Source organism: Xenopus tropicalis, chromosome 6 (genome assembly GCF_000004195.4).
Source record: "Xenopus tropicalis strain Nigerian chromosome 6, UCB_Xtro_10.0, whole genome shotgun sequence".
In the NCBI taxonomy this organism is placed as follows: domain Eukaryota; kingdom Metazoa; phylum Chordata; class Amphibia; order Anura; family Pipidae; genus Xenopus; species Xenopus tropicalis.
Genome location: NC_030682.2, coordinates 94,299,907 through 94,308,216, shown reverse-complemented (window position 1 = coordinate 94,308,216; position 8,310 = coordinate 94,299,907). Strand labels below are relative to the sequence as shown.

Genomic DNA, 8,310 nt, shown 5'->3' with positions numbered 1-8,310 from the left:
CAGGCAGAGCAGAATTCCTAGGAAACTAATAGCTGTGCCTATAAACTGATGCTGGATAGAGAGGGGGCATGCTGATCTGTCCCATCTAAATCTAACAGTCTGTTATAGGGGTCAGATCATTCATCCATTTAAATCTCCTGGGCTTTACATTACTGTAGCTTTTGGGGTTTCCCATGACAATGGACACAGTTGAAGCAGGGAAGACATTTCTTATTAGCAACCCCCAGTATGCACCTTTGGGTACCAGCATATGCCAACAGTAATTGGTGGAGCTCCCCTGTGGGAGATCATGGCTGGCTACATAACATAAAGCTCTCAGATGTTACTAGACATCATCACCCCCCATCACTTGCACCAGTCCAGGTGGTGATATCATTACTAGCATAGGATACTGACATTTTGACTGTTTAACAGGGTGTACCAATACATAAGCAGGGGGGTTATCAATCTGCACAGAAGGGAAATAGCAATAATGGCAGCTCTCAGAGCAGAGGGGATCCCATATAAAAGAAGGGAGAGGATTACAGGTACTTGTTTTGGATTTCATGAAAGAGAACAGTAGTTGGTTTGGGAATGATGGAGCACATTAATGTATCCCCTGTATGAGTGTCTGTATGCTCCACTCACCTCTATAGTAAAGATTAATATACCTGTATTGGTTTCAGCCAATCCCATATTGCAATGGCAAGATCATCCCACATAGAAATGCTGCTAAGATGAAAGGGACCCTAGCAACCAGAAAGCAAGGGCCAGGCTGCAGGTCTAAAAGGGATGATGGGACTTGTAGGTCAGTGATAGTTAGAGTTCTACAGACTGAAGGTCTAATAGGGAATGCTGGGAGTTGGAACAAGCACCTGTCAACAGCCTCCCGAAGCATCAGGGGGATCATTAGTGGCTGGAAAATGGCAGCTCTGCCACTTTTCCCTTGAAAACTTTTAAAGAAGGCAGTTTTATGTACAAAGTGAGATACAGAGAGAGAAATATGAATATTAAGAGCATTGGAGGCAAAACCTGAACACCAAGTGGCCAACTGTCATCCCAAACCCTGTCAGAGTGACTGTTACTGGATGGGAAACTATGAGATTTCATACTGTGACCATAATAATTTCCAAACTTGCACATTATTAAAAAAAATCACAAGCAAATACAGAACTATGTGAATATTAACATTAAAATAGGAATCTGAAATCCAAATGTTACTTTATAGTCTCCCTGCTCCCCTGGTCCTTCCCCAACTCTCCCAAAATCATGTTTTATATCTATGAAAATGATACAATATATGCAAACCCAAGGCTAATATCCCAGGCGCTACCTAGTGATGCAATTAAATAGCGATTTTCTGCATTTATGTAATTATTTTCCTAAAATGTCTCCCCCAGCCTGTGGCGCGCTCCACTTACCTCTGATCCCAGAAATGAAAGTGAGAAAAACCGTTAATTAACGGACACTCTAGCAACCAAATGACAGTTAAAAAGTTTAAACTTAAGGGCATAACAATGGTTCAGTCACACATCAGGCTTATGGCAGTGTCACAGTGACAGTTGGTTGCTGTAAAATAGCAGCTCTGAGACTTTTAGCTTAATATCCTTCAAACCAGACACTTTTAAATGCAGTGCGACTTACAGAGAGAAATGGGAATAACAATATCTAATGCCCTGGGTGCTACATGTGTAACACATAGTGATTTATGCCAATATTTTTCTCAATGCCCCCCCTTCCCCCATGTGTATATGCTGCACTCACCTTTGATTGTAGTAATGAAAATGTGAAATCTGGGCATGTGTCACAGTGGCTGTTGGGGGCATAATGGCAGCTAAGACTTAACCCTAAATAACTTTCAAATTGAGCTTTTTTTTCTATAAATAAGATTCAGAAAGAAAAGTGCATAACAATGGCAATAGATGAGGAATCTATGGTCTTGCTGCCAATATAAGACATTATGCCAGCCCTAATGTAATATCCCATAATCCCATACAAACATTACCTTTCCTGACACATTGGCACCAACTGCTGAGGAAGCGCCATATTTAGTGATTCCAGCTGCCTCCTTGAGTTCTCCATTATATTTATGGTTGTGGTGATTATTTATTTTTCTATTAAACAGACTAACTACAGTAAGGTGCTGTCTAAAGATTAAAAGCACATATACATGTACAGTAGAAGCGCCACCATGTAGGTATTCTGCCTGCCTGGCTGCCAACAGTTACCCTCTATGTCACTGTCATTAATAGGGAGGAAAGATAACACAGACAGGAAGGCTTTGTTCCCCCACCAATTACAAAGAGATGCAAAATGGAGTAAATGCTGGGGTAACTCTGTAGCTGCAGGTTTATACATAGGCACATCCAAGCATTTATCCATGGAATAAATGCCAAAGGGCAGTGTTTATTAACATACTGCAACCTTAAAAATACCTTTTTTGGTGTAAATGAAACAGCTTGACTTTACAAATATGAGCCCAGACACCCACCCATCTCTGCCTCACACAGCTCAGCATGGTGGGATTTCTGCTGACTTTCTGTGGGAGAAATCATTCTGTAAATTTTAGCCAGTGGGGAAAGCATCCTGCAGCCAATGGGAGAGTCATCTAAGTTTAGCCAATGGGAGAGTCATCTAAGTTTAGCCAATGGGAGAGCTTCTCCAACCACCACTGGCAAAACTTCCTGTTCCTTTAGCTAATGGGAGAAAGCTGCACGCAGCCAATGGGAGAGCACTTCCTGCTCACACCAAGAGATGGCAGACAGAGCAGAGGGAGGCCTCTCTGGACAGAAGTTGCAATAGCGGTTCCATGCCCAAAAGCCAATGTTTCCTACTCCAGCTGTTGTGGAACAACATCACTCCACACTCCATTGGGCTCTTTAGATGTTAAACAACTCCCTAAACCCCTGTGATTCACTTGCTGACAAAAACTCCTGCACAACTATGGTGCCCTCTAACCCCTGTAATCATCCAGCCATTGTGCATAATACAACTCCCAGCATCCCCTGCAGCCCTGCAGATGTTCTTGAAGTACACACACATATTGCAACAGTCACCTGGGCATATTTACTGAGTTGGACCTGGGGCTCTGTAGGTTTCCCAGATATTTAAGGTTTAATGGAGTCAATGCAACTGGTCGGGCTATATGCTAAATATAAGCCTTAAGGATTTCTAATCCCAGATTGCCCAATATAATGAATGGCCAAGGATATTGAGACCCTCAGACAGCTATGGCAATGATTACCTTCATTTTTGTGGGAAAATCCAGGAGTCTCAGCCACGTGGAAATCATTGAGAACTAAAGAGAAAAACAACCACTTTTTTAAGCTTAAACACTTCTGTTTTTTCTGTTATAGATAATAAAGTTGATAAATTGCTCTATCCTACTAAAAGGTTTGCTGCAGACACCCACAGCACCAATGGCACCCAAAGAGAGGTCCCGCTGACTGGATGAGGAGTGGCACACCACTCACAAGCAAAAAGCCATATGGCAGCTTCTGCGCTTCAGTAGGAGATGGTATGAAATGGAACTCTTTTAAGAGATCATTAAACAATGTAGCAAAGGGCCACCTGCTTTTTGTTGCACCCAGTGTAGAGAGTAGAGTGCAATGTCAGTGGGTGCAAGTCAGCCCTGCCCGAAATCCTTGCCCTAACCTCCTGCCATGCATTTACTGCTGTGCAAGTCTGGGGATGGATAAGGGGCATGAGGGCGCTCTGGGACTGGCACATACACACTATAGTAAAATGTTAGTAGTTACTATACACTGCCTGTCCTGGTCCTGGACTGCTGCAATGAATCACTGGGAAATACAGTAAAGGTGCTGGTGCTCCAATAGGAAGTACCTGAAACCTGTGTATCATTTAGGGATAAGAGCACCAACTCAGGGTTCAAGGTTACCGATTATATTCACTAGGGGTGCCTAACAAACTGGCTCTCCCCTCAAGTAAACTGCACTTTAGTTAGAGTATACGAATGACTTACTAAGACACAGCTGACACTAGGGGCTTATTTATACACACTGGGCAAATTTGCCCCTGGGCAGTTACCCATGCAACCAATATTTTTGCTTTCAATGACCTGCAGTTGATAAACCTGTATACTGAATGGCTTCCCAATTGTGTGAAAAAAAGTCACCTGTCTAGATTTACTTTAGAAAAAAACATGACCAAAAGTAACATATACCAATGTACAATAGATCACTACGTGTTTTCCTAGGCCGGTGCTCCCTCAAAGCTCTGCCTTGTTCTCTACCCTCAGGCACACATTCACCCCCATAATATCCCCTGGCAGATTATTAGCACTGGTAATATTTCGGAACATACATGATAATAGCACATATCAGTGGCAAATTTTTGTTCAGTCCTCCATCTTCACAGTTGGCAACTGGTACCAATCAATCAGCACCTTCCAATATTCTGAATACAGAGAAGAAAAGCGCTGTTTGTATTTTGGGTCCATCTGCAAAGGGGTCTCCTTTTAACTACGTGGTACCAGAATATTAGTCGTAAGCTCCATTTACTGCCTTGAGAACACCTGCCAATAGTTTGCAGTTTTTGCTACTTTCTCCTAAGGAAACAGATGCACAAAGGACACCACCTGACTTTATCTGATCCAACTCCCATTACAGCAATGGGGACTAGATTCTATAGGATCCCACTATATCTTGTGTTATTGCATGCAAAGTTTGTGGGTCAGATAAAGTCTGACCCAAAACCCTGATCAAAATCTCCTGTGTAGCTTGGCCCTAAGGAGCTCTATGAAACTTTGTTTAATGTTATTTGACATTAGCATTTGCTACTGTAAGCTTTTATCATAGGTTTTAGTTTCCTGGGGGAACATATTGGGTCACCTGCCCCACAGGAGAGAGGGGGAAAAAATATAAAGAAAGGCACCGGTTTTAATCTACAGCTCTTAATCTGTGTGGCAAACACTTACCGAACAACAAATGTGTTAAAATATAGTATAAATACTGTTTGTAGAAGTAACATCTGGTTAAAGGCTACATGTGCCCACCCACCTCTGTGCATATTTTTTTTTACTTTCTGTTTATATATTAGCAGTTTTGCACTATTAATATCAGAAATGTGTATCAGGAGCACCCCCGTCTGTTCTGTCCTGTACTGAATGAAAAATCGTTAAGTTTTTCCTTAACATATGCTAATTAGGATTTGGATTTGGTTCGGTATTCAGTCGAATCGTTTGGGATGGATTCAGGGGTTCGGCCGAACCCAAAAAACTAGGTTTGGTGCATCTCTAATTTTGTCACCCAGAAAGATACACAAAGACACAAGAAGACTTAAACAACCAACAGAACTTGTTTATTTATTTTAATTAACATAAAACACAAACATCAGCAATTAGCAAGGGGGCTGATTGGTCAGACATTGTTCCAGATTGGGCCGTATATGGCTACTTACTATATATATAATTAATAATAAAAATGTGGTCACATTCTAATGTCCCTATAACAGTCACACAATGCGCACACAACAGGGACTATTTCATCAGGGAAATGCACAGAATGAAATATCTATGCTCGTTTCCCCCCACAGCTTGGAATGAAGAAGAAGAAATACATGCCGTATAATCACCAGCACAAGTACTTCTTCTTCAGTGAGTGAGCTCAACACCAAGTACTTCATGTCTCAGGTATAAAGCTATTGCTAACAGATATTCATCCTCTGTTCTCTTTGCAGTTGGGCCTCCAGCACTGATTCCCGTCTATTCCCAATGGTATATTTTCTACTTTGCAATACGGCACAAGAAGTGGGCGGTAAGCACATTTAATTGTGTAGTAAATGGACTGACAGTAAAGTGAGGTTGCAATGCCTGACTCTGCCTCCTGTTCCTGCAGGACCTGGCCTGGATGATGTGAGGTTTGGTCTGTGTTACATCCCGTTCCTGGGAGTGAGCGGCACCATCGCTCTGTTCATGGTGGTTAGGTGAGCACTGTTATAAACAGAAGGTACAAGGGAATGGAATAGCTGCAGGGAACAGGGGTACATACTACAGGCCATACCATGCCGTCAGATCTACAGCTAAGGAGTAAAACAAGAAGTTCCACAAAAACTATAGGTGCTTGTTTTGTTGCATTTGGTTGTACCCTATGGAATGTGTGTGTGTGGGGGGAACAGAGTTTTGCAAATGAAAAGTAGTGGTTTTTATAGATGTGAGCATGGTGTGAGCAAGCTGTATCCAACTAATAACTTTTTAACATTAAACAACAACACGAGAGAGGGTCCCATGATATGCAGATGGCCAATTATTTATGAAGCAAAACTACTACATAGCGGTCCCTGAGAAGTAGGGCCAGTAACAGGGGTAGGCAGGAGAGGCAAGTGCCTAGGGTGCAACAGTGGGGGTTGCACAGCACATACATCTTTCTGCCTTCCCCTAGTCCAGTCAAGTCTGATCCATCAGCACCCGCTCCTCAAATCTGCCTCCCCCAGTGGTCGGCACCCTTCTGTGTGTGCGAGCGTGCACGCTCTCATAGAGGTGGGTGGGGTTTGGAATGAGGTGGGTGGCTGGGTTGCCTTGGGTACCCGGCTGGCTTGGGATGCCACTGGCAAGAAGTTTTGTTGCATTCAGTTGTATTGTGTCTGAACACATAAAGAACACCCAAATACACAAACACATTTTCCTCTCTAGGATTGTTCCTAAATTAGTTTTTTTACAATTTTGTCCATGTGTGTCCAAATGCAACATAAAGAGATGAGGCATCTGATACATACACCGCCATTGCCTGCAGGGAGCTGATCCAAGCAACATATATTATCGCTTGGACAGATCTCCTCAAAACACACAAGAGCCAGATGCCCCATTTGTGTTTCTGTTTTTATATGATCATATATGTCCCCTCCATTGATTCACCTTGGGCCCTGGATACAGGGAGGATCATATTATAGATGGTAGCACGGCGCTGGTAGCAGCACATTAGTCTCTGATCAATGTCTTTGTCTTGTGTTTCAGATTTATTGAGAGCAACTTGTCTGTGTTGGTCACTCAGATGAACCACATTCCAATGAACATTGACTATGATCCACATCCCATAATTCTCCCCTTTACCTTTTTGCCTTTCTATTTAGCCTCCTTTCAGTGGCGTAAGTAGATATTACTGGGCCCAGGCCTGGCTATTTGAGGATTCTCAGAGGGGCTGCTGTAAGATGCTATAGACATTTATTGACCCCAGCAGCTAACAAATATTACTCTGTGAGACTAGTGTTTTGTTATTTTTCATCTTCCGGTCTCTCATTCAGTTCAAACCTCTGTCTGGTTGCTAGGGTAACGGGAACGCTATGACGGGAGTGACTATAGGGAGCAGGGTGGGGGACAGGAGAGACTATAGGGAGCAGGGTGGGGGACAGGAGAGACTATAGGGAGCAGGGTGGGGGGGCCCAGCCAGCACTAGCAGATGGGTGCACAGGGGATTGAGGGTGGCTGAATTAGTTTGCGTGGGGTGAAAGGACTCGCAGTTACACTTTTAGCAAAGGCTTAGCCTCATGAAAAGGGACATAGACATAACACAAACATAATTTTCCCTTTCTATGGAAAAGTTGTTGCAGGGCAACTCTAATCTTCTGGAAAGGTGTTTCTTATTGAGACAAGTAGCTACTCATTATTACTGTGTTCCTGAGCCCCTCATACAGTGACGTTACTAGAGGCCAGTAGCCTATTGGGCAAACTTGGCTCTAGGACCCCCTGTACCCAGGGCCGCCATCAGAAACCACGGGGCCCGCACAACAAAATTTTCTGGGCCCCACCCTCCTCCCACGTCCTGCCCCCATTGACCCCTCCCATCACTACAAAGGACACACAGACATTGGTAGCCAGGGACTCCCTAAAACACTGGTAGCCAAGGCCCCCTAAAACATTAGTAGCCAGCCCAGAGCCCCTTAAAACATTGCTGGTCCTCCCTCAGTGTCCTCATACTATGGCCCACTCCCCACTGCATCCTGCTCCCCCTACATCCTCCAGCTCCCCTAGCGTCCTCCAGCTCCCTCTCTAGTATCCTCCAGCTCCCTCCCTAGTATCCTCCAGCTCCCTCCCTAGCATCCTCCAGCTCCCTCCCTACCATCCGCCAGCACCCTCCCTCCCTACCATCCTCCAGCTCCCTCCCTACCATCCTCCAGCTCCCTCCCTACCATCCGCCAGCTCCCTCCCTCCCTACCATCCTCCAGCTCCCTCCCTCCCTACCATCTTCCAGCTCCCCACTACATCCTACAGCTCTCCCCTGCATCCTCAAGCTCCCTCATTACCATCCTCCAGCTCCCTCCCAGCATCCATTCTGAGCCCCAACTCAGCTCTCATGTCCATCTCTGGAGCCATAATGG

General features: G+C 44.3%; 1 long non-coding RNA gene across 3 annotated transcripts; it reads left to right on the top strand.

The window, feature by feature from the left end:
* The first annotated feature begins 243 nt into the window (after positions 1-243).
* Positions 244-6,976, top strand: LOC116411781. 3 transcript variants are annotated; one of them, XR_004223346.1, is made up of 5 exons: positions 3,085-3,496; positions 5,533-5,593; positions 5,677-5,753; positions 5,835-5,922; positions 6,950-6,976. It is a non-coding gene; the product is annotated as an uncharacterized LOC116411781 (long non-coding RNA). The 3 variants fall into 3 exon arrangements; XR_004223345.1 differs by lacking the exons at positions 3,085-3,496; positions 6,950-6,976 and adding an exon at positions 244-527 and having other exon boundaries at positions 5,835-5,941; XR_004223344.1 differs by lacking the exon at positions 6,950-6,976 and having other exon boundaries at positions 3,091-3,496; positions 5,835-5,941.
* The last annotated feature ends 1,334 nt before the right edge of the window (positions 6,977-8,310 follow it).